Source organism: Ambystoma mexicanum, chromosome 6p (genome assembly GCF_040938575.1).
Source record: "Ambystoma mexicanum isolate Mex_15411 chromosome 6p, UKY_AmexF1_1, whole genome shotgun sequence".
Classification (NCBI taxonomy): Eukaryota; Metazoa; Chordata; class Amphibia; order Caudata; family Ambystomatidae; genus Ambystoma; species Ambystoma mexicanum.
Window position 1 is genome coordinate 618,363,425 of NC_090935.1, and position 26,177 is coordinate 618,389,601.

Genomic DNA, 26,177 nt, shown 5'->3' on the forward strand with positions numbered 1-26,177 from the left:
CGGATGCTGTGCTGCCTGGAATGTGTGGTGACAGGAAGGGACGGGGCGTGCCACCGCCCTCCCATCCTGAGCAGCTCTGCGGTTGTGTGTCACAACGGTGCGGCACAAGGCAGTCCATGCATGCTTCATCACTAGATAACAAGCAAGGAAGGCAGTTCAATGGAGAATTTATTGCTCTTTTCTGACTACAACATGAACACCCCCGCTGTCTGTGGCGGTCATCTCGTACCCTGTCCCTGTGACTCCTCCTCCCCTCCATTTTTATGTTCTGTGTTCCACATGTTTTTTTCAGAGGCCCAATTGGGTCTTCCCATTACTTCCTTGTGGCGATGTCCCAGGTGGCACAGCCCACTGTCCACAATTCAATAGCAGATAGATAGGCGAATAGTGTGTAAAAGTGGTAAAAGTCAGAAGAATGCCTCGCAGAGCAAAGAGACACGAACCCAGAACATACCTATCTTCATTACCATATGGCAGCAACATGAAAGAGAAACTTTTACAATGACTGAAAAGGAGGGATCTAATGGATATGAAGAAAAGCATTTCAGAAGAGAGCCAGACATGTCCAAATAAGAAAGAAAGGAGAGAACCAAATGACGCCTCCCTCTCTTTGATCAATGATAAACAGTTTCAGGTTTTTTCCAGAACTGAAATGACAAGGCATCTTGTGATTCACAGTTAGAAGGGATGCCATTGACAAGGAAGTATCATCTTGCTGCACTTCACTTTTGAATGTTTACATGTCTGTGTTATTCTAAAGGTGGGAAATTATAGACGATGGGTGTGTGCAGCATACCTATCCAAGTTTACGGATACCGCTTTAGTGGCAAATTATGTAGTTTATCAAATTAACGATATATGCCATATTCAAAATGTACATTGTGAACCAGTTACCTGAACTTTGAATTCCAGGACATCTTTTCCAGGTTCTATTTTTCCAAGTTTTATGAGTTCTGCCAATTTCACAAGCCCTCTTTTGCCTCCTGGAATATTTTGTTTGTTAGGCTGTGGTTTGGGAATCTTCAACGTGCTGCTCCTGCTGTCAGGCGGGGCCACGACAAACTGCTCTGCCTGCCATGGTGTCTTCTGTGGAAAATTATCTGTTTGCAGGGAAGAAAGAGATGTGGCTGGAATTGTTGCATTCTTTGTGGTTTGATGAGTGGAGGAATCATCCATGGAAGTCTTCTTTTGTAAAGTCAGGCCTGCAGAAATACTGAATGCTGTGTTTATTGGATTTTCATTCTGTTGTTTGTTGTCTTTCTTTGTCTTTTCTAGATCATCACGATTGGCTTTGTGTGCGTTTTCAATATGATAGTCACAAACCACAGAATCAGAAGCACCACTGCAATTTCTTGGGCCTATTGGGGTTTTCGTTTGTAATATACTTTCAGAATTGCTGTCACTAACCGTGCTCTCAGATATAACAGAGCTCTCAGAATTAGCGCTGTTCTCCTTATCCTCACCTGCAGTGCCACCATCACTGAATGGAGTGTCTGGTAATTGGCAGAATTCCTCATGAGGCTCTTCGGTGATTGCGGTGAGCCTATTTGCAGTGCTTGTATGACTTTTTCTCTTATTTTGATATTCTTTTATCTTCTGTCCAAGTTCTTTCTGAGTTCGTACAACTGTCAAAAGAGTCCTCTGTCTGGAGGCCATTTTTGCTAATTCTTCCCTTAACCTTCCTTGCTTGAAAGAGTCCACGGAGGCCCTGGGTGGGTAACAATATGAACATTTGATCGGATGAAAATATTATGAATGCAAATAAAATGTGTAACATAGATACCGATATACATTAGGCATAATGCACCCTGTTATGCATTACATTATTATAAATATGTTTAGATAGTTTATATCATCCACTAGCATACAGTGACGGAGAAACAACACAACCCTGGCGGTAGCCGTGCCTGTAAAACGGATCTACGTGATCCGACCGCGGCTGATTTTACTGCGGCCGAAAGGTTTGCATGTGAAATGTACGGACCACACAAGGTTCGTACATTTCGCATGCGAACACATGTTCAAAACACCTACATACCCACACCCACACCCAAAACAACAACATACCCATGACACCCCCCCCCACCCACACCCTCAACACACCCCCACCCACACCCCCAACATAAACAAACCCTACTTACCTTTTCTTCAGGCTGAGTCCCTGCAGCGCCCTTTCACTTCTGTGATCAGGAACCGGCGCCACAGGGTCCTTTCTTTTTTTTTTTTTTTTCGGGAGCTGCAAGGGTTTCCCCCGCAACCCCAGCTCGCTATACTATAAGTATTTCAGGTGTGCTGTGGGGGTGTCCCCCTTTTGGTGTTCGAACCTTTGGTGGTACCATTTTTCAGACTTTTTGTACGGTCATACCTTTTTTTTCGGTCCGATCGTACAATTCCTGTAAAACAGGCATGGCTGCCGCCCAAATTGCATTTTTTCCAGCACCCTGAAATGGGAAATTACCGGGTCATTACGGCCTTGCCGGACCCGGTATTTGCTCATTCCTGGGCGCCGGAAATTTTTTTTCCCCATTGCCATTCTCAATGGGAATGGGGAAGCCGGATGCACAGGTACCGTTATCAACAGTGCCTGTGCATCTGAAAAGCTGTGCTAGCGGGTGCCTTTCATTCCGCCAGGTCAGACCTGGCGGAATGAAAGGCACCCGCGAGCACAACTCAGAGTTTGCCGGTCCGAATACAACAGTACCGGCAAGCTTACTGGTACCGTTGCATCTGGACCGGCAAACTCGTAATGAGGCCCACTGATTTAACAAATGGGCATCTTAGTTTTTAATTTTTTAAAAATATGTCTGTTTTAATTGCTACACTCAATTTTAGCCAACCATGTGACCCAAACACTGTTGCCTATTCCATAATTCAACTATAGCAAGAGCACATTTAATGAGCTGTCAGTTGAACTGCCTCCTGAGGCAGGCTTGGGACTCTGGCCCATTTATTAAACACTTTCGCCCCCATCCTTGGCAGCAGCAAAGGACTGAGAGGCAGGCATTCTGTAGCACACTATGTGGTGGCAGGGGCATCCGTTATTGACAATCTCTATGTCTGCTTGGGCGAACCTTGTTTACAAAGTCAGGCCTTCTCCAGCCAAGGCAGACACTGCCTCCTTAAAACTCCTGCCTGCTTTCTGCAAACATTCAGCCCAACTTGTCGTAGCAGCCTATTGTTGGTTGACCTCAAGCCTCGGAGTGCTCCAGGCAATTTAGCTCCTCAGGAGTTTGGGGTTGGAGCAACGTCCTTGGCAAGTTTAGCACCACATAGACATATAAATACATTGAGCACTGACATACCGGGCAGTGACCCATTACAAAGTTCAACACTACTGGGATATTGAATAGCAACATGGGCAAATCGAGAAACGCCCTATCACAAAGAGAAGAAAGCTCCCTAATATACAGAGTATTACATCTGGCACATGAAGCAGCACGGCCGCATTTATCAACTTGTCACCTTCAACCCCTGCACGCTACCCCCTACCATCCGCAGCACCCTGCTTCTGATGTGTGTAGGCTTTACCTTTTAAAGATGGGAACCATAAGTATTTTTTCTAAATAATTAAAATGTATGTACAATGTTTTGTTCTCATGGTGATGTGTGTATACCAGCATATTACATTTGATGATGGCTGTATGTGGGTGTGTATGTGTACATGCTGTATCTGCATCCGTGGGGATTCTGAAAGAAATCCGGTGAGTGGTCATATATGTGTGATTTTTGGCATGATATAGTGTGTGTGTGTGTGTGTGTGTCTGAGAGAGAGATAAAGAGAGGGAGATGGTTTGGCGTGTTTCCATTCTCATCTAAACAACATCATTATAGCACCCACTACTCTCCTCAAAACATCATAATGTCCCTACGTATTCATTCACGCCACAACTCTCTTACTCACTACCCCAAGCCCTTCATACCTATACACACATAGGGCTTCAATATAAGTTTGCCGGACTGTGAACTACGGTACCGGTAAGCATGCCGGCATGCCGGCAAACTACGAGTTCTGCTTGCGGGTGCCACTGCAGCCGCCAGGTCTGACCTGGCGGCCGTACCGGCACCCGCGAGCAGAGGTTGTGGGATGCACCGGCACCGTTGATAATGGTGCCGGTGCATCCGGCTTCCCCCTTTCCATTTAGCCCTATGGGGCCCCTATGGGGCTCATTGGGAACGGGGAAGAATATTTTCTGGCAAGGCCGTAATGACCCGGTAATTGCCCATTCCTGGGCGCCAGTAAAAAAAAATACCGGCGGCAGCCAGCCTCGTAATGAGGCCCAGTTACTCTTACAACCTTCCCACACACAACTATCAACCCATTACACAATCACACAGCCCTGTATTCATCGCTACCATCACATTCACTCACCCATTCATAATGCATCCATATATGTTCCACAACTGTCAAAGCCACACGTTCTTTTTTTCCAACAGACAGAACAGAATGCCTACTAAAAAGCAACTCCATAGAAAACAAAGAGAAAATAGAGCATAAAAAAATAAAAGCAAGCCATATAGTCACCCACATCTGAACAAATGTATAGAAAACATTCAAACAAAACTGCTAATAACATCACTCAACAAAACGAATCCAGCAACAACTAAAAAAAGTAAAGCCCCTCTTCCAAAAACTAAAACTAAAAAAGAATGTACAAACAAAAGCACACCTACGAATAAACCTAACACCATACCTAACAATGGTAATGTAGCCCCAGTAAAGCATTCCAAAAAATATATTTTACAAAGAATGTTCCACCGTAGAGTACTTCATAATCTTATGAAAACAGCTGAAAAGTCAAGCTCTACTCTTAAAAATTACTGCAGAAGACTAATCCTCGAAGCTCCTAATGACAGCGCATTTCTGCTAAAAAGAAAGTGGTTTATATTAATTTTAAACAACATGAAACCACTAACTAAATTAATCAGTAAGTTACAGTGTTCACCTTGCAGCATAATTGAAGCTGCTTCTCTGCAAAACGGTCGCCCTACCTCGCGGTTGCACGAGCCCTGCCTGACTTCCTGATTTCTCCTGAGCGGCTGCCGCGATTGGCTACCGGAGGTTCAAAAGAGAACCAATTGTAAGGCCCTGTTTGCCCCTGTTCGCCGCAGTGAACCGCGACGTGGCTCTGTAAAGGTGAGCACCTGCATTTGCCCTACCACAACTTTATCACTTCCCCCTCATCGGCATGCTCTAATCTTGCCTAAACGCCTAACCCATCTACCGCTTATCATGTTGCCTGCGACGCACAACTCTGAGAGGACACTCTCTTGAGAATGCCGTTGGATAACTCATATTTCCTCTTTCCGGCCAATTGCCAGTGCCCGAGCACTTGTAGCTGCCCAACCACCCACCTCGTAAATTGTGGTCCTACGGCAGCATTCACCTCCGCTGGAGCTCGCAAGTGTACAGCGTCAGCTACCCGGTTACCAATGTCACCTCGCTCTGTATGCCTCAACATTCTCGCTTACAGCGATATTCTGCCCACTGGGACATTGTGACACTTTTTGTTCATTGCCAATACTCCAAATGCATTGTTCCTGACACCATGCTTCATCATGATATTCCATTCCGCTTCATATGCGCTTACTGTTATGTAGTCTATTATAACATCTGCCTACTGTGATCTGTGACATCTAGCCTTCTATATTATTAGCCCACTACTACACTAGCCACTTCCAGCCAATGTACTGTGTATTACCACTATATTGCGCTTTTAGCCATTGCTAGCCACTGTTACCACCCCCCTGCATTATTAGATACTGGGCCTCATTAAAAGTTTGCCGGTCTGGGAACTACGGTACTGGTAAGCTTGCCGGTACCGTAGTTCCCGGACTGGCAAACTATGAGTTGAGCTCGCGGGTGCCTTGCTGCCTGCTAGGTCTGACCTGGCGGGCAGAGCGGCACCCGCGAGCACAGCATGTCGCATGCACCGGCACCGTTCATAGCGGTGCCGGTGCATCCGGCTTCCCCATTCCCATTTAGCCCTATGGAGCGCAAATGGGAATGGGGAAGAATTTTTCCCGGCGCCCAGGAATGGGCAAATACCGGGTCCGGCAAGGCCGTAATGACCTGGTAATTGCCCATTTATGGGTGCCCGAAAAAAATTAAATACCAGCGGCAGCCGTGCCTGCATTATGTTATAAGGCCCACTGTGTCACTAGCCTACTTCTATATTAGCCACTGCGCAACTAGACCTGCCTCCTAACAGCAACCCCAAACTGAGTGCCATGTCAGCCACCATTCTGCTGCCCACGCTCTTAATACTGCTACTAGTAGCCAGCTAACATCTGGAGAAATCCCCACTTCCCCTCGCCACAATGTATTCAACTTGCACCTCAGGTGCATACATCCAGCCTAGCCTGCGTGCGATGCACCCGTCACTACCCCATCCCTTGCCCTACTCCTTTCCTCAACAAAATTGCACCTTTACCTATCATCTCACTTCCCACTAACATCTGCTCTCTCATGAAAGGCTCGCCTAGACCACAATCCTACACCAATGACCTCCCATTAACTGCATTACACCCAGAAGAACTTACAAGACTTCAGCGTCTCTCTGCAAGAACAGGGCAGAGACACGCATATGATGCCTAAACCCATTACATACAGAAATCCCTGTCTACAGATTCCCTAGCCACCACTCCTCCGCTGCACTCTCGTCCCATCATGGGACGGATGAAAGCACATAGACTCTCCTCACGTTCACACTTACGGCCAAATAAATCATCTATCCTCACCACCACCAACCATATCACACCACTCCCACACACACCTAATGACTCCAAACTCCACAAAGTTGCCCCAAGCAAGACCTCTGCCAGCATGAACGCAACCACACTAAAAGGGGCACTCATCAACGCCAGATCCATCACTGCGCACGCCCTGGATATTGCAGACTTTATCACATCCAACGACTTTGACTTCCTAGCAGCTACAGAAACCTGGCTACATTGAGCCTCAGGCCCACAGCTCTCCCTATCCATCCCAGAGGGGTGCACCATCTTTAGAAAGGACAGAGATACATCAAGAGGATGCAGAGTAACCGTACTAGCCAAGGACGCTCTGAATATAAGGATCTCCTCCAATCTCCCTTTCAGTGCAGGTGAAGTAATCACCTTAAAAATATCCCTTACACCCTCCTGCACACTCACTCTTCACATCGTCTACAGGCCCCCTGGGGCCATCTCCACCTTCGAATACAACATTAAGACACTCCTGGTACACAACATGAAACCCCATTCCAAAGCAATCATCATGGGCGATTTCAATTTAGGTTTGAACGACCCATCAGACATCAATGCTGACCTCTTAGTCAAATCCATGGAAGCCCAAGGGTTCACTCAAAGGATCTATGCTCCTAACCACAAAAAAGGCACTCTGGATTGGTTAGCGGACACTAACTGTACCACTAACATAGAATCTATTATCCCCACGCCCTGGTCGGACCACAACACCATAATCTTCACCACCACCATTATCATTAAAAATCAGTTCCATTCATCACCAGCACTTACGGCTCCTTCTAGAAGCTTCAAGATTATGAACAAAGATAATATGCTACCTCTCCTAATGCCCTTCTTAAACTCAATGCATCCAGTCAACGACCCATCAACTCTCATATGCCAATATAATGAAATCATGTCAGAAGTTATTGATAAAGTTGCACCATTAAAAAGAAAAAAACCTAAACGCTCAGCACACATCAACCCCTGGTTCACCCCAGAACTCAGAACAATGCGGGCTTCAAAAAGATCTGCAGAAAATAACTGGCGCAAATCGTCAACTATAGCAAACAGGCAGCAGCTAATAACTACAAAAAAGAAATTCTCTCAGCCAAAAGTGAAGTCTATAACCAGAGAATATCCAATGCTCAATCCAACACTAGAGAACTTTCCCCATTCTCCGTGAATTAGAATCTCCAGCACCTACTCCAGATCACACTGTCAAAGATGAACAATGGTGTTCCAACATTCAAAATGCCCTAGCAGACAAAATCTCCTCACTTCAACAAAAAATAGAACAAAACAAATCCAAACTCTGCCTCAACCAAACCCAGCCAACTTCACCTACCTCAGTGGAGGCCAATAACTTCTCATTCTCACCACTCTCCATTTCCGATACTATTAATATTATTACAATTTTAAAACCATCTAGATGCAAAAGTGACATCTGCCCGGCAACCTTGATAAAAGAATGTGCATCAAAATTTGCACCCTTTGTCACCAGCATCATCAGCAGCTCATTTGCTTCTAACACAGTACCGAGCGACCTCAAAACAGCCTGCGTTCTACCCCTACTTAAAAAACCAACACTAGACCCCAACTTCCCCACTAACTTCTGTCCCATCACTACTGTACTGTTTTTATTAAAAATACTCGATTGTGCAGCCTATCTGCAGATCCAAAAACATTTGGAAGATAATAACCTCTTGGGTCTAACACAATCAGGCTTTAGACCAGGATACGGTACAGAGAACACCCTATTAGATTTGAAAACACAAATGGATCAATACAAAGACAGAGGGGAACTGTGCATCCTCCTCCTCCTAGATCTCTCTGCAGCCTTCGATCTGGTCAATCACGACATTATGTGCCAACACCTTGAGACCGCTTCCCAATTTTCATCAGACTCCATCAAATGGATTAAATCATTTCTTACCAATCGGACCATCGGGGTCTTTTCTGACAACTCAGCAGCCCATCCAGTCCCTGTGACCTGTGGCGTACTGCAAGGCTCCTGTGTGTCACCCACACTATATAATGCCTTCACTAAGCTCCTATTTGACAAACTAGACAACAATGGTATAACATATACAAACTATGCGGATGATACGCGAATACTCATACCCATTACCGGATCTCACAACACTGATTCCAAAAACTTAAACAAGGTATACCTGGCACAATGAATCGTGCCTTAACGACGCTAAGACCGAGTTAATCCTCATTGGAAACAAACCTAAACTCACTAACCTCCCTCAGACATACAAATCATTCAATATAGATGGTAATACTATCTCAGTCGCCAATTAAATAAAAACATTAGGGGTGTATATCGACTCCTCTCTTACCCTAAATAGACAGGTCAACGCTGTCATCTCCTCAGCAGCCTACATGGCCAAATTGATAAAAGCCAGCAGACCGTTCCTCTCCACTGATAACTCTCCTCTGATATTATCCAGGATCGACTACAGCAACTCACTACTTGCAGGAACCAGCTCAAGAAATATCAAAACATTACAAGTTTTTCAAAATAACGCCTTCAGAGCTGCCTTAAACATTCCTAGCCACAAACATATTTTTACCATCAGGAGGAAGATCCATTGGCTCCCTGTCCAGGACAGAATCAACTTCCAAATCCTCACGCTCACTCACTAATATATTGCAAACAAGGCACCCTTATACCTCAGTAACCTTTCAGCAAAGTCCAATCCAACAGACTAACCCGCTCCCCGTACACCAATCTGCTCATCATCCCCAAATACAGAAGACAGAAAGCAGGAGGATCAAGCTTCCCTACAATAGCTCCTAAACTGTGGAATGCCCTCCACACTCACCTCAGAAATTACACCTCCTTCTGGTCATTTAGAAAACATCTAAAAACCTTATTCTTCAGGACAGATCTACCTCAGTAGTTTCATAGGCCTTGATTCAATATCTGCACTACTTGTGTATATAAATGCATATTTTACAATGTGTAAACGTGTAACTCTGTAACTATGACGCTATGTTCCCAAAAAAACCTGTAACCATCCTCATAAGCTTGTATCAGCGCCTAGTTGCCTTTGGGCTTTGAGAGCTCTATAAATGAATGAATAAATACATAAATAAGCACAGAACCATATTGCAATGAAGAGCCTTATAAACAAGAACAAAAAGAAAACAATTGCCATACACAATAATGGCCGATGGCACAAGAAACCCTTATAGAAAAAACCTCCCCAACAAACTTTCAACCAACTGTTCCTTTCGGCCCAAATTATCTGTCCAGTGTACATATAGACATGCAGCTGAATGTGTAACGTATGCCAACAATCATTCAAATCTTTACGACAATGCCTCAATCAGTATGTAAAACTATAAGACAAAAGTACAATAAAAACTTTACAAACCATGGACTCCTGTCCAGTGTGCAACTACACTGGACTGCGAGGACATTCATTAGCCTGCATTTCGGGAACTGCTTGCAAAAGCACCTTCCACCACATCAAAATGTTAGCAACACACCATTCCACTATACAGCATATTGTGCAGAGACTATACTATGCTAAAAGACCTGCTTTGCAACTGCAACATTTAAATAACATACGCCTACATGAAACAGCCAAAGAACTTCTTCAGCAAATACAGCACATCCAAAGTAGGTATTTTGGAACTGAAGATCACTTCGAAAATTCGGTAACTTTAGAAAACATGAGTAAAAACCTTACAAACACCAACCTCCTAACACACAGATACAAAAAAGAAATAGCAACGTTTCAAAACAAATCTGCTGAAATACCAGACCAAGTATATGGCCCTCATTCTGACTCAGGCGTTAAGGGGTTTACGGCGCCGTAAACGGCGCCGACCCTTAACGCCTGATTACAAGGTTCCCTTTGCGGGATGGCTTTTAACGGCTGCTTTTTTGCAGCCGTTAAAATCCATGCCGCAAAGGGACCTTGGCGATAATTACGGCACCGTAATTTACGGTGCCGTAATTATCGCCTTTCCCCATTCCCATTATGCTCTATGGGGCGAAAATGGGAATGGGGAAGGGTAAAATGGGAAATGGGGATTTACCGCCCCACTCACCTTGGAATGGGGCGGTAAATCCACCAACCACCATGGCGTAAACGTAGTTTACGCCATGGTGGTAAGGGTACGACCCAGGCGGTAACTTACCGCCTGGGTCGTAATGAGGGCCTATGTCTTTTGTCACAGAACCTTTTATAAAAAGAGCACAAAAGTAGTAGATATGGTCTACAAAATGGAGGACATTGAGGAATCTCAATGGTTCCAATGAGCTTTATATTTAACAACAGAAAATAAATACAAAATAACTGACCCCTCAATAGTTTGCACGTACTGCAATACAAAGCTTGACAATAACCAAATGCCATCACATGCTGTCACTAATAACTTAGAAATAATCCAACTTCCAAAGGCTCTCCAACAACTTAACTTGTATGAGAGCATTATAATCCAAACAGCAAACCCATTTCAAGCTATACTACTTCTTCAACGCAAAACATCCAAATTGCCTCCTTCTGATTTACTAAAAGGCATTTGTGGCAAAGTAGTATATTTGCCATTAGATATTAAAGAAAATGTACAAACCCTGGGAATACAACGGCCAATCTTTGTTTATCCTAGTTAATGGTGTACCAACAAAAGACAAAACAATTTAGCAACAAATAGTCAACTTAAACAAGGTTAGACAAGCCCTACAATATTTTAAAGAAAACAATGAATACTACAAAGATATAAACACAGAGGAGAACTTAACAGGAACCACCCAATTAATTGAGGATTCACCACCAACTGGCCAATTTCAATGTGTAGATCCTATTGATGCAGCCACCATTTTGAACCAGTATACAATTCACCCACTGCACTCCAAAGACACCATACACGATGCATTAGAAACATATCAAATGCGTCAAGCCAAAGGATCTCCAATGAGCATATGAGAGAAAAGTATCAAAGCATGTTCTTTTCCTCTACTCTTTCCTAAAGGATAAGGCGGATGATATGATGAAAGATCCACACAAATGAGTGTATCAGAATATTGCACTTTACGAATGTATTCTGGAGACCCCAAATTCAGACAAAACTTAGAATACATTTTCCAGCTCCTGTTTAAAAGTGAACTAGCAACTCTATGCTATGGAGCTGCACACACATTAAAAACAGGCTCCAATTTTTTAAACATGTCCGCTACCCAACTGCTTCAAAAGATAAAAGACAAAGATGAAGATTTGCAGTCAAGTATCACAAATCTCTTGCCAAAAATGCGTGGTACAAAAGAATACTGGTTCGGAGGTCACGCTGATGTACATTGTATGCTAAGGAACCTAGGCCCGCCCACATGGTTTGTTACAATGAATACTACAAAGATATAAACAGAGAGTAGAACTAAACAGAAACCACCCAATTAATTGAGGATTCACCACCAACTGGCCAATTTGAACATGTAGATCCTATTGCTGCAGCCACCATTTTGGACCAGTATACAATTCACCCACTGCACTCCAAAGACACCATACACGATGCATTAGAAACATATCAAATGCCTCAAGCCAAAGGATCTCCAATTAGTATATGGGGGGAAAAGTGTCAAATCACGTTCTTTCCTTCTTCTCTTTCCTACAGGATAAGGAGGAAGATAAGATGAAAGACCCACACAAATGAGTGCATCAGAATATTGCACTTTACAAATATATTCTGGAGACCCCAGATTCTATGGAGTTGTGCACACATTAAAAAACAGACTCCAATTTTTTAAACATGTCCGCTACCCAACTGCTTCAAAAGATAAACGACAAAGATGAAGTTTTGCAGTCAAGTATCACAAATCTCTTGGCAAACATGCGTGGTACAAAAGAATACTGGGAACCAGGTCACGCCGATGTACATTGTATGCTGAGGAACCTAGGCCCACCCACATGATTTGTTACATTAATTTGTGCAGAATATGCATGGGATGACTTGCACAACTTCTTACGCATAGCAAAACAAAATAAAGAAGGAATAGATATAAAAACACCAGGAGAACTCTGTTCTCTTGACTCTGTCAATGTGTGAAGGTACTTTCACCATCACTTTACTGCAATTTAACTGCAATAAAAGTACTCCTCCGCTTGGAGAAGTAGAACACTACTTTTGGAGAAAAGAATATCAATCTAGAGGAGCACCACACATCCACATGCTTTTGTGGATAAAAGATGCTCCTAAATTTGGCCATGACAGTGATGCCACTGTTTTACAGTTTATAGAAAAATACATAACCTGCAACATCCCTTCAGGACACACACACAGTGACCTACGTAGACAAATCTTATGCCTCCAAAAATATAAGTGTGTCAAAAACTGCCGACATAGAAATAAAACCAAAGGGAAATACTATAGCAAATGTCGCTTTGGCTTCCCTAGACCAGTTTGCGCAAAAGGACAAGTAAATAGCTTCATGTCCTCTGTTAGACACAGTGTAAAAGGCAAATCCCCTGAAACACTTAAAAGGGATGAAGCATCCAAGTATATCAATGATTACAATGCTATTCTTGCCCTCTTGTGGAATGCAAGTATAGACCTACAATACATTGCAGACAATTCCACTGCTGTTGCAAGATATGTCACAGCCTCAACAACGCTGAGAACACAGAGCTAAAAGACCGCTGGGATGACATATCATCTGATAAAACACTGTCACAATAATTGTACAGTTTTAGTATAAAAATGCTCTCTCATAGAGAATGCGGGTGCTACGAAGCTGCATACCATTTAACAGGTACAGCCTTATATGGCAAATCTGAACACATTGGGCCTCATTACAAGTTTGGAGGTAGCCATGCCTGTAATACAGGCAGGTTACCTCCAATCTTGCGAAAAAAATCTGGCACCCGCGAATGGGCAATTACCGGGTCATGGCGAGTTTAGCGGACATAGTAATTGCCCATTCGCGGGTGCCGATAATAAGGGGCTCCCCATCCCCATTCGGCCCCGTAGGGCTGAATAGGAATGGGGAGCTCGGATACACCGGCACCGTTCATAACAGTGCCGGTGCATCCACGAGTTGGGCTCGCGGGTGCCGCACTGCCCGCCAGGTCCGACCTGGCGGGCAGAGCGAGACCCACAAGCACAACTGTTAGTATGGCGGTACGGTAGCAACGGCGCCGGTAGCACTACCAGCGCCATTGTTACTGCACTGCCATACTTATAATGAGGACCATTGACTGGCTAAACCTTGATTCAGCTTCATCCAGAAAAAGAGTACCCAAATCCTACCAAGAGATATAAACAATAGCCACAAATGATCCCAACAACCAGGACATTTTTCTTTTTTTTAAATTTGTTTTTATTAGTATTTGTTAAAGAAGGGAACATTTGGAACAAACAGAATGGGGTGTTGACCCCCCAAAACATCTTAAAGGCAGTAATTCCTGGAGTTTTGTAAACCCCCTCTACCCCCCCCTCGAGGCTGCAGTCCTGGATTGAACGGATCAGCGTGCACGTATCACTCATCCGTCGGAGGCCCTGACCGGGCTCGATAACGTCTATTATGCATTAACTCCCTCTGAACTTAGCTTCATTGTCAACAGTGTAAACCTAGCAGGGCCGAGTCTGTGTTCCTTTGGCCCCCTGATCTATGCCTCCAGGGTTACTAAAAGTGTTGAGGAACTGCAGCCATTCTTTCTCTACCAGTGTGCTATCTCCCTGGATTGCTGCTGACATTTCTTCTATAAGGTAAATGTCTTTGGCCGTCCCGGCCCGTTCCCGCACCGTGGGGAGGAAATCCCTTTTCCAGTGACTAGCTCGGCAGGCTCTTGCTGCTAAAAGTAGGAAGTGCACCAGCTGCGGGAGCTTGTCCCATTGTTCGTCTCTTCTCTCCAGGCCAAATAGCACCAGGATCATGTCCAATTTGAAAGATCCAGCTCCTGCATCCCTAATCCAACCCAGCATCTCTGTCCAATATACCTATACCTTGTGGCATGGCCACCACATATGCCAATAGTTGGCTCTTTCCCTGCATCCATGCCAGCAACGGGGGTCGACAACCGGGAACATCCTGGAAAGTGCAACCGGGTTGTATTGCCACCTGTGCAGCAATTTTATGGCATGCATTTTGTATTGGCAAGAAATTGAGGTCTTAAAGGCCCTTCTGAAGAGTCACAGAGTCCGTCCCCTATTCCCAGACCCAGGTCCCTCTCCTATTTTGCTCTAAGATCCCTGGTCACTCTTTTCCTGGGTTCAAACAGTGCCCTATAAAGAAGAAAGATGATCCCTTTCATGTCTGCTTGGTGTCCAAGACCTTCTCTACTGGGGTGAGGGACCTCTGAATGAGTGTCTTCCATTTCTCCGACATAAATATCCCTTTCAGTCTCAAATATAGGAGTGGGGACAGTTTACTGATGCCCATTGCCTCTTCTAGTTTTTGGATACTTATGAACGTGTTTTCTTGTACCAGCTGGCCCACCCTGCAAAGTCCTGCATCAAACCAAGTCTGGTAGTGTTCATGTCCTGGGATAGCGTCCCTGACTGGTGGAGCCCAGATGTGACTCATCGGGAAAGGCCAGGTGGTCACTTTCTCCCTTTTACCTCCCCCGGCTAAAGCTTCCCACATGGTCCCAAGGAATGGATGTTCCCCAATCTGCCTCGGGAGCCTAACCAGCGGGACCCACAACCACTCCCCCACAGTTGCTGGTCGCAGATGGAAGTTCTCCAAGTAAACCCACTGTTTATCTATGTCTTCTGTTAAGTGGGGGGGCAGTGACCTGAGTTGTGTTGCCCTGTAATAGACATTCAAGTCAGGGAGGCCCAATCCTCTGTTCTCCTTTGGGAGGTGAGGGTCTCGTATCCCACCCTGGGTTTCTGTTGCTGCCATATGAATCTCAGTATGCGCTTCTTGGCTTCCCTCAAATATACTTCAGGGGCTTTAATTGGGAGCATTTCAAAAAAGTATAGCACCCTGGGGAGGAGGTTCATTTTGATCGCATTAAGCCTACCCATCCACGATATAGGCCCTCTGTTCCACCCCTCCATTTCCCCGAATAGCTTGTCTAACAGGGGAGGGTAGTTGGCCTGGCCCAAGTCCCCATCCATTCTAACAATGTTTATCCCCAAGTATTTCACCCTTTCTGTCTTGATTCGAAGGCCCAAGGGTTCCAGCTCTACAATGTTCCTGGCTGAGTCTGGGGCAAAGGGGAAGATTACAGATTTGCTTATGTTCACCTTAAAATCTGAGAAGCGCCCAAACTCCTCTATTACTTGTAGGGCTGCTGGGACAGACTGGGCGGGGTGTCGCAGGTGGAGCATTATATCGTCTACATAGAGGCCGATTTCGAAAATTCTGCCTCCCACTTTGATGCCTCTGTAACGCTTACCTGAATTCCACGGGAGCGCCCCGAATGGTTTGGGTGTTCACAAAATCCTCACTAGGTATAGTCAGGTCGATTCTGTAAAAAACATGGAACGATGACTCAATCTTACTACTGTGTCCACCTATTCACCTTGCAACAACATGGGCAATACAGGATGATTATTCTTGCAAAACATTGGTAGGCTCACCTGAGCTTTTAGATTAGAGAGCTATCCATCCTGCTCTGATGCAGGTGCGCAAGTTCTGTAGAATGATGATGTTCTGGTGCAGAGGGGTAATCTTTTGAGAAGAAAATAAAGTTCAAGTGCAAGAGCGTAATACCATAGATATGATGAGTCTTGCATGCAAATATGGAATTGGAAAATCTACGGAGTCTCTGATGAAGGATAACTGTACTGGAAATAGTGGGTCACTTTAACAGGTAATGGAATGGGAAATAAATTGGCCGTGAGTTAGGGGTAGAAGAATTTTCTTTCTGACCGTATCTACAATACTCCTGTATGAAAAACACGGTCTGCTGGTATCATATATGAGGGAAACATAAATAAAAAAATGTGAGGAACCCCAAGTAAAATGTGAGGGCCAAAGGGGTAACTATTGTGTGTAGAAACTATGTATTCCCAAATAGTAACCTTGGGAACAGAAGTGACTAGTATTTGCGCCAAGCAACTAACACTGACAACGAAGTAACCGCCACTAAGCGGAGTAGCAACTCTGAATAACAACTAGCCACGGACTAAGATAACCGCCACTAAGCGACGTTAGCAAACTCTGAAAACACAACAATGCCACAGAGATTTAATGCGTAAATAATCTGTATGGAAAAACAACTAGCAACCAACTTTACTTGCGTGAACACTGGGGAGCTTGAGATAATTCCACACGAATGAGCCTGGCTCCGTGACTGACAGGAAAATTCTTGAGGAGATAAAATCTGGAAACTGCGGGCAGAAACAGGGACTCGGAGGACAAGGAAAAGTGGAACTAAATACTGAAAAAATAAGGGGAGACGCTAAGTAACAGAAAATCTATGACAGGGAAAAATGCTGAGGTAAACAAGGAAGCCGCAGTAAGCGTTGCACTGCTGCTGCAGTCACGTCGTGAAGCGCGGTCCTCCAGGGGGGCGGGGCTAATAAGGGAGACTGAGCAGGATGCATAGACCTGTCAGGTTAGTTTCCAAGGCATAAAGCAGACGGCCATGATAGGGAACCAGGAAGTCCTATCTCTACAATGGAAAACAGCCTTAAACCTTATCTGAATCAGTCACCAAATCATGCCAAGCTAAGGACCAACCCTTCAAGGTTTTCTTTTGGGAATTTACACTTAGAATCTTGCCCGTGGTCATGGCAGCCTCTCACCTCGGTGGATCCTCCAAGGTATTTCGCCAACATCTCCATAGTCATGGCAAACAATATGGGGGACAGGGGACAACCCTGTTGGGTGCCCCTCTGGAGCCTAAACGTACAAGACAGTCGCCCAATAACCGTGACCCTGGCAGATGGGTCCACATATAGGGCCTTGACAGCTCGTCTGAGTCCCTCACCAAAACCCAGTTTCTCTATTACTTTGTGTAGGAACCCCCAGTCCACCCGGTGAAAAGCCTTTTCGGCATCTATGGCCACTAGGACCGGATTTCCCCCCCACCCCCAGCCACTGCCTCTCTCATAAGATGTAGGATCTTTCTCATGATGTCTGCTCCTTGGACTTCCCTGTATAAAGCCCACCTGGTCATAGTGGATGAGTTTCAGCATGTGACTTTCCAGTCTCGATGCGATTATCCTAATGAACAACTTCACATCAACGTTCAATAGGGAGATTGGCCTATAGGACCGGCAGTCTCCCGGGTCCTTCCCTTCCCTGGGGATCACTGTGTTTAATGCCTTTCTGAAAGATGGGGGAGCCCTCTCGGTTGCCATGATGTTCGAGAATAAGCCTGCCAGGAACCCAGCCAGTGGGCCAGCAAAGGTCTTGTAGAATCCCGTTGTGAACCCGTCCTCTCCCGGGGCCTTCCCTAGCTTCAGGCCAGCTATTGCCCTAAGGACCTCTTCCTCCGTTATTGGTGCTTCCAATGTGGAGGCATCGCCAAGTCTAAGTGTCGGAAGGGTCCCCCGCTCAAGATAAGAATCCAGTGCCACCCCGTCAGAGGCCCCCTCTTTCCCATACAGAGATTTGTAAAAGTTGGCAAATTCTCCTGCTATTGCCTCCGGTTCTGAGCTAACCCTATTTCCCTCTCCCCTGATACTTTCCACCCATCTCTCCGCTCTTTGGCCTCGAAGCTTAGCCGCCAGCATGGCATCTGCCTTATCCCCTTTTTCATAGTATTTTTGTCTGAAGTACTGGAGTCCGGCTATCACATTACCCATCTCTATCTCCTTCAATTCCTGCCGCTTTCCTCTTGCTGTCCCAGGTCCTTCTCCTTCTCCTTTCCCCTTTCCCCTCAACCCTCTCCAGTAGGCATATCTCTGCCCTCAAAATCCGGGCCAGAAGTATCCTGGTCCTCTTCTTGGCTGCCCCCTCGCTAATCAGTCTGCCCCGCCAGGTAGCTTTAGCCGCATCCCATACAATCCCCTGTTGTACTTCTCCTGTGTTATTTATCACAAAGTATTCCTTTATGGCCTCTTTCATCTCTTCTCTGAAGACCCCGTCCCTCAAAAGCTGGTCATTACATCACCACAAAGATTCCCTGGATTTAAGTCCGGACATGGTGATGTCTGCCCCCACCAGGTCGTGGTCCGACCAGCTGACCGATCGGTGTTCACTTTTGTCCACTCTACTAATGTGTTGATACTCCACAAATATTTAATCTATCCTGGTTCTAGAACCGTGGACTGCCGAGTAGAACGTATAGCCTTTCGTGGCCGGGTGTGCATCCCTCCAAACGTCGATCAGCCCTTGGTTCCACAAAAAGTCTATGAACCCACGATGTGCCTGCCCCCCATACTACCAGAGGGGATGAGCTCACCACTATGATCCATACCCCGGTCTGCACATATGTTAAAGTCCCCTCCCAAGAGAAGGAGCCCTTCCACTCTGTCCAGAACCTCCCCCAATGCCTCCTTCAGAAATTGCATCTGGCCCACGTTTGGGCAGTACAGGGTCGCTATGGTTATTCTGCAGTTATATAGGCTCCCTGATACCACTAAAGCCCTTACATCCGCTCTGCCCCATACTGTCGGCTCTTAGAGTCTGTGTTTTCTGTGGATTAGGTTCCCAACTCCCCCTTTCTTGGAGGGGCCGGATGCCCAGAATGCCTGGCCCACGTAGGGTCCTGGGATAAGTCTCTCCTCTCCCGTCACTGTTCTGGTTTCTTGCACTAGGAGGACATCTAACCCTGAGTTTCTCATTTCTCTCCCCAGAAGTGAACGTTTTGCTGGTGAGTTGAGGCCTTTTACATTCAGTGATCCCAATTTAAGAGTCTCGACTCGGCCCCCATTCCCAGAGTTTGTCTCCGGGACCTGCATATTTCTCCCTCCTCCTCCGGCATCAAGGGGGCTTTCCGGCTTCCTCTCTGATCCCAATCCGTACTGCACCTGATAGAGATCTATCCCATCCCTTCCCCCTCCAATTCCCCCTTCCCCATGGATTTGAGACGCTTACCCGTGGGTAAGCCACTGTGGGATGTCAGCCGTTAGTCCTCCATTGTCCTCTTTATCCCCTAGTCACCCCCAGCTGGGGTCCAACAACGTCCACCTTTCCCGCTCTTATTGCATGATCTATCTTGCCTAGTCCTCTTCTTCGATGCAAGTTGGGGTATTTGGTTTATTAAATTTCCTCTTGCCCTTCATCTTCTTCTTCAAGGCCAAGGGGCCTTCGGGCTCTCTCCTGTGCGTCGAGGGTGTTGCTTCATCTTCCCCCTCCTCGTCCGCATTGCCCTCCCCCTTGACGGCCTGGAGTACCTGGAGCGCCTCCTTGCAGCCAGTCACTCGATAGTCCACTCCGTCTCGTTCAAACGACAGAGTGAAAGGATAGGACTGCCTATTTCGAATGTCCAGCCCAGTGAGCCATTGTGTGAATGGGCGACATTCCCTTCTGCGAGCAAGAGTCAAGGCCGACGGGTCCTGGAAGATCCTAATTGTATCTCCTTCGAAAATGAAACTCCCAAGTCTTTTCGCCTTCTCCAGTACTTCCATCTTCTCTCTGTAACAGAGGAAGCGTACCACGATGGATCTTGGGCCACCCTCTCTGCCGCCTCCACCTCTGTGGGCTCATTCCAGCTGGACCTCCTTGCCACCGTCCAGGGTGAGCAGTTGATTTATCAGCCCCTGCACCTTCCTCCCGACGTCCGCTGCTGTTTCACCCTTTTGCTGAGCCACCCCTAGAATTCAGAGATTATTGCGGTGCTCCCTATTTTCGAGGTCATCCATCCTTAGGAGTATATCCTCTTCCCTTGTTTTGAGGTCTGTTATCCTTGCCTCATACTTCATGTCTAATAGGTCCATCTGGAGCATCTGGAGGTGGTTGTTCTCATTCCTTCCATCTTCTCTTCCAGTGTGTCCTCCTTCCTCTGAGGTCACTTATCAAGGCCTGTATGTCCGTCCTGATGGCTTTGATTTCTTGCAGAATGTCTTTAAGGTCCTCATTAGTGAGTGCAGATGAGGGGAGGCTACCGCCTGCGGACATTCTGTCTGGCGTTGTGTGAGGTGCCTCTCTAGGATCCTGTTGAGGCTTTCGGAAGCGATGCAGGGACAAGAGTGCCTGGGTGGGTGCCCGGTTGCACAGGGTGACTTTGATTGATTGCTCCAGGTTCGGTCTGTCGTGTCTCTCTGGTTCTCTAGGATATGGTCCCGGCAGCTGGCCTCTCCGGCGGGACCCCTCAAAGCCTCCTTGGGGACACTCCTCTATGTCCTGCATATCTGAGGGTTGGAGTTCTGATCCTTCTGCTGGGGGATCTCTGCCCCAAGTGTGAGGCCCCCGTGGGTCGCCTTGAGTCTGGCCCGGGGCTGCTCTTCAGTTAGCCCCCAGTGGGAGGGCCTCCTTCCTTAGGGTCTCATACTCTCCCTCCCCGTCCCTCTTCTTTCTTTGTGGACTCCGGCCCCAGTTTCTAGCCTACCGGGAGAGCCGTATGCCTTGTTCTGTGTGCAGTGGGATGGCTGAGGTGCACGCTCTGAGGCGCCCCCGGGGGTAGGCACGCGAGCACCGGTTTCTCCAACTGGTGGTGTAGTCCTTACTGAATGCTTCTTCCAGTCACGGGTGACCCTGCCCCCAGCGGGCACTCCACTCCCTGCAGGGACGTGATCCCCGGGGAGAAGCACGGGCCCCCGGATTGGGCCCAGCGACCAGCCTTGCCCAGGGTCTCCTGGCGGTTTTTCGGGAAGCCTCCTTAGCCCGAGTACTCCCCCTTTGTCCTCTAGCCTTCCTCCGGCAAGAGTCTTCTGCTGGTGGGAGGGGGGAGGAGTCCAGAGTCCCCAAGGCGGGGATCCCGTGTCTCACGACTTCGGAATGGGGGCTGTCCACTGGGTCCCAACCGGGTCGTTATTCCATGCAGGGAGCTCCCTGTCGCTGGTGCTCTCCAATAGTTTGTATGGTGCCTGGCCTATGTTCCGGCACTTTCCAGGGCCCTCCTACCTCCACCCGCAATCTCCTCCCCTGTGCCTTCCTCGGGTGGACGTGCGAGGACAGGGGCTTTCATTGCGGGCTCCTCTCCCTCTAAGTGCAGCCGCACTTGGGCAGCAGCCACTCGATGGGGCCGGCACAATCTTCACTTCTAGTTAATCCGGGCTGAGTCTCCGTAAGAGTCACATCTCCTTTCAGGCCTCGGAGACCATTACTTCGCTGACATAAAGAGGGCATGCTTCTGTCGGGGGCCAGTCCTCTTCACCAGAATGCGCCCTCTGCCGTTCCAGGTACTACGGGCATAGGGGACCTCTGATCCCTACTGCGGCTCCGTCTGGTTTCGAAGGAGCCGGCGGGCCTCCAGGCTCTGTGACGAGGCCCTCCTCCTTCAGGGCCTTAAGCTTCCCCTATCTCCGTCACCAATTTCTGCCGACCGGAGTGCTGTCCTGCTGGCCAACTGACTCCTGCTCCCCTGGAAACCCCCCAGGAGTGGGTCGGGGGCTCTCGGTCGAGTTTTCGCCAATCAATCCGCACCGGGGTGAAAATAGCTCAATGGGCCAAGCGGCCGAAGACGGAGCATGAGCATTACACGTCCGCCATGCCACGCGCCCCCCAGCGGTCTCCCCAGGACATTTTAAAAAACTATTTACTCGACACATACTATCCAAACAGAAGTACTGCTTTGGAAAACATGTGCCTGTACCACATAGCCCAAAACTACAAAAATAATGGCAAACCAGATGAGACAACTGGAAAATATGTAGTCTCATCTTGTGAAGGAAGCCTAGTCAAGCTTACCAAACCCAGCCTGATTAAAAACATAACATTATCATTTTAAACTCCACAACATAGGGCAATGTATTACATGGGCCTAATCCAACTTTTCAAACCATGGTGAAAAGAAGAAGAATTATTAGGTAACCATGACTCATTTGAAAGTGCATTCAATGCAGATGAAAGCAGTATAACAAATGTCAATGTCAAACAATACAAAGAAATGTTGGACAATTAACACCAACAAGAGGAAAACATTGAAGCTCAACTAGATAAAGACACTCCTGATGGCAGTCAACCTTCTCTTACAGGAAGCCGAGAACCACTCATTCTAAATGTAGCAGATATAGCCATGATTGAAGTAGGAAATACCATGTATCAATATAAACAATCAGAAGACTTGTCAGTGCTGAAATGACAGCTAAATGATGAGCAACTCACCATGTATCTACAAGTCACTGAATAAATTGAACATGGTTTTAAACATGAAACTAAAACTTGTAGCTGTAAAATGTATAAACCTCTGCTCCTCTATGTAAGTAGTGAAGTTGGTTCTGGAAAAACATTCTTAATTAAAATCATCAGCACATTTCTACAAAACTTAACAAACAACAATCTTTTGGCTGTGAGGGCTGCTGTAACAGGTTTAGTTGCCTACAACATAGGAGGTGTAACTTTACACCGACTCCTGCTCCTTCCAGTAGAACACCGATACAAATTAGAATACTAGTATTCAAAACAAATTAGAATACTACAAATTATCAGCAGAAGCTGCTAGTGAAGTACGCAGAATTCTGAAACAAATAGAAGTGCTCCTAATGGATGAGGTAAGCATGGTTTCCAACCTCAAGGTGGCTTTAATTCACCTCAGAATGCAAGAAGTCCTAAAAACGCACTACAAAGAAGTGTTTGGAGGAAAACATGTTATTGTTTTCGTAGACCTCCTACAGTTAACACCAGTAAATGATAAACCTATTTTAAAAACATTAGGACACAAACAATGACGCAACACACTCGACAGCATAGAAAATGTAAATCTCAGTACAGAGAGCTAACTCAAAACATGTGTCACTCTGCAGACCTCCCGAATGCTAATATTTTCAAAAGCATTAGAAAGAACTGGTCTGCTTACTAAAGATGCAAAATCCATCTTAGATAGTAGACTAATCCATGAGCTGGACATAACACACCTCCTGATGTCATGAAACAATTAACTCAATGTTAAAAAAAGAAATGTAACCCATACTGCATATTAACTCGACAGATAAACTGGAAGTGCACGGCATGACACTCCTTATGTGTCAACAAGCAACAGCATGACTAAAGAGCTTAGAAAAATCTATCTCCAGCACAGCTAGATTGGAGACATTTTTAATGTTGTGTCTAAACTGCAGAGTAATTCTTAAACGTAACCTTGACGTAGAACAAGATTTACTCAATGGAGCAACTGGTACAGTTGCTGGCTTCCAGACACATCCACATGACAACAACATTCAGTTTGTCAACATCCACTTTGACAAACTTGCAGAAATTAAAAGAATAGGGCGCTCAACAGCACGATTCCTTCTTTTCAAAGACATGTATGTACGCAGAGAGAACAATTCTCTCTGTCTCTTGCACATGCTGTCACTATTCACAAAACGTAAGGTCTAAAGCTAGATCAGGCATTTCTTGACATTGGCAGCACAGTCTTCAAAGAAGTTATAAGTTATGTAGCACTGTCACATCTACGCACACTCGAAGGACTATTCCTAGTCAATTGTGATGCAAACAAAGTCAAAGCTGACATTCCTAGCATCCTAGAGTACAACAGACTATGCACACTCTACACACCCCAACTAGATATGTACCCTGTTCCTCAAAAAGCTAAAGTTAAAAAAATAAATGCAAACAGAACTTGTAAACAAACTCCCAACAATACCACCAAAGAAACAAAAAACAACTGCTACTCCATCAACCAGTTCAACCACAAAACTGTCTAGTGCAAACAGAACTGCACATCCATCAGAAGATAGAAAGAGAAATATTTCTTCTAAAAAACGAGTGGAGATCCAGCAAATGACACAGAGACAGAACTATCTGGTTCATTTAAATTTTCCAACATAACTGGTGTGAACTGCTATGCAAATGTAGCAATCAATCTTCACTTCCAATTGCCACCAATTGTTCAAAACATTTACTTGAATGGCTCACACCAGTTGTGTTTGAAAATGCTCGTCCTTCATAGAAATGCTACAAATAATCATGACAACACTTACAGTGTCTCCGGAATAAGGCAGGAATTGGATTATTGTACAGGAACAATAAAATTCACCATAAACACACAGGAAAATCCACAAGAATTTCTAATGTACATACTACAAGTACTGGAAACCAAAAACATACCTATAACGAAATCTTGCAGATTTCATATACGTGGAAACATACATGCACTCTCTGCAACCATGGTTCACAAGAGCACATCCCTAATATACCAAATTGTGAATCCATTCCATTTCATCAGCCATTGAGAAATCAAATCATGCAATATTATGCACGTTAAAAAAAATGTATCTGCATTAAAATGTTATCAACAATTTTTTTAGCAAAACAGAACTACATTTTTCTCACTTTCCTTAAACAAAGCAATTTATACAGTTTAGGTTTCATGTTTGAAGAATTTAAAAAGTTTTAGAAATTCCACTCACGGGAAGGACCTCTGTCAAGAACTTCACCACTGCGACTACATGACTGGTTTTTTCCTCTGGACATCAGGCATGACCACCAATTTTTAACTTCTGCAAGTGCAAAATCAGAGATTAGGGGTCTGAAATGTTTTGAACACTGCTCTTTCAGAGCTGGAGGTTACGGCATCAAATGAAACCATGATGCCACTTTTGATATGTTGTGGCAGTGTCAACAGTGTTTTTCCGCCGACTGACTCCAGATTGCTCGGGTCTTGTTGGTGGGATGCAAGTTCAAAACATGCTTTCAAAAAATGATCCCTGACTCTTTTGTCCGGGAACTGTTTCAGGTATTCGCAAGGTGTATTAAGACTATGGGCTTCTGAAGGTAAATCCACAACTGATTGGTAACTTCTTGCCTGCTCCTGGGTTTGAATCGAATCGCTGTCTTGCATTTTACTTTCTATCCGCTCAGGGTCAGACAGCAATTGTTCTGAGGAACTGCCGATTTCTGCTAAGAGGGAAAGTGTAGTTGTGCACCATCTCACCAGCATCGAATTAGAGCCGGCGAGCATTTTTTTTATGCACCATTTCCAGGATCACCAGGCTAGCAGGGTTGTGGTACTTTCTGAACAATGCCACCCTGTTCCAGATATTTGTGGATTTCAGGGAGTTCAGGCTCAACTCTCTCCGGATGATAGCGATCGGAGTGGACTAGGGACACCCAGAACCCAATTCCAGAACCCCCCCTCAAGGCGGTTCCAGAGGGAATCTTGAAGGTTGAACAAGGCTTCCACCCTGTACGTTAAAACTGGTACCACGTTGTCTTTGTATTACTTCAATGCTGGTACAATCGAGAAGCGGCCAAACTTCCTGTTAAGTGCAGATGCTTGGCTGGTGAGGGTTTTCATCTTCACAAGAAAGGAGGTTGACATTGGAGACTCCATCGATGAGTTACTCAGCCATACCACTAGATATTTGAAGGAGTGCACCTGGTTGATTTTTTTCTCCATCGATATACCATGAATGTTGGTTTTGGCCCCTCTTACCAGATCCAAGGGACATGATTTTAGTTTTCCCCTTGTTAATTACTAGGTCGTTTTTTGCAA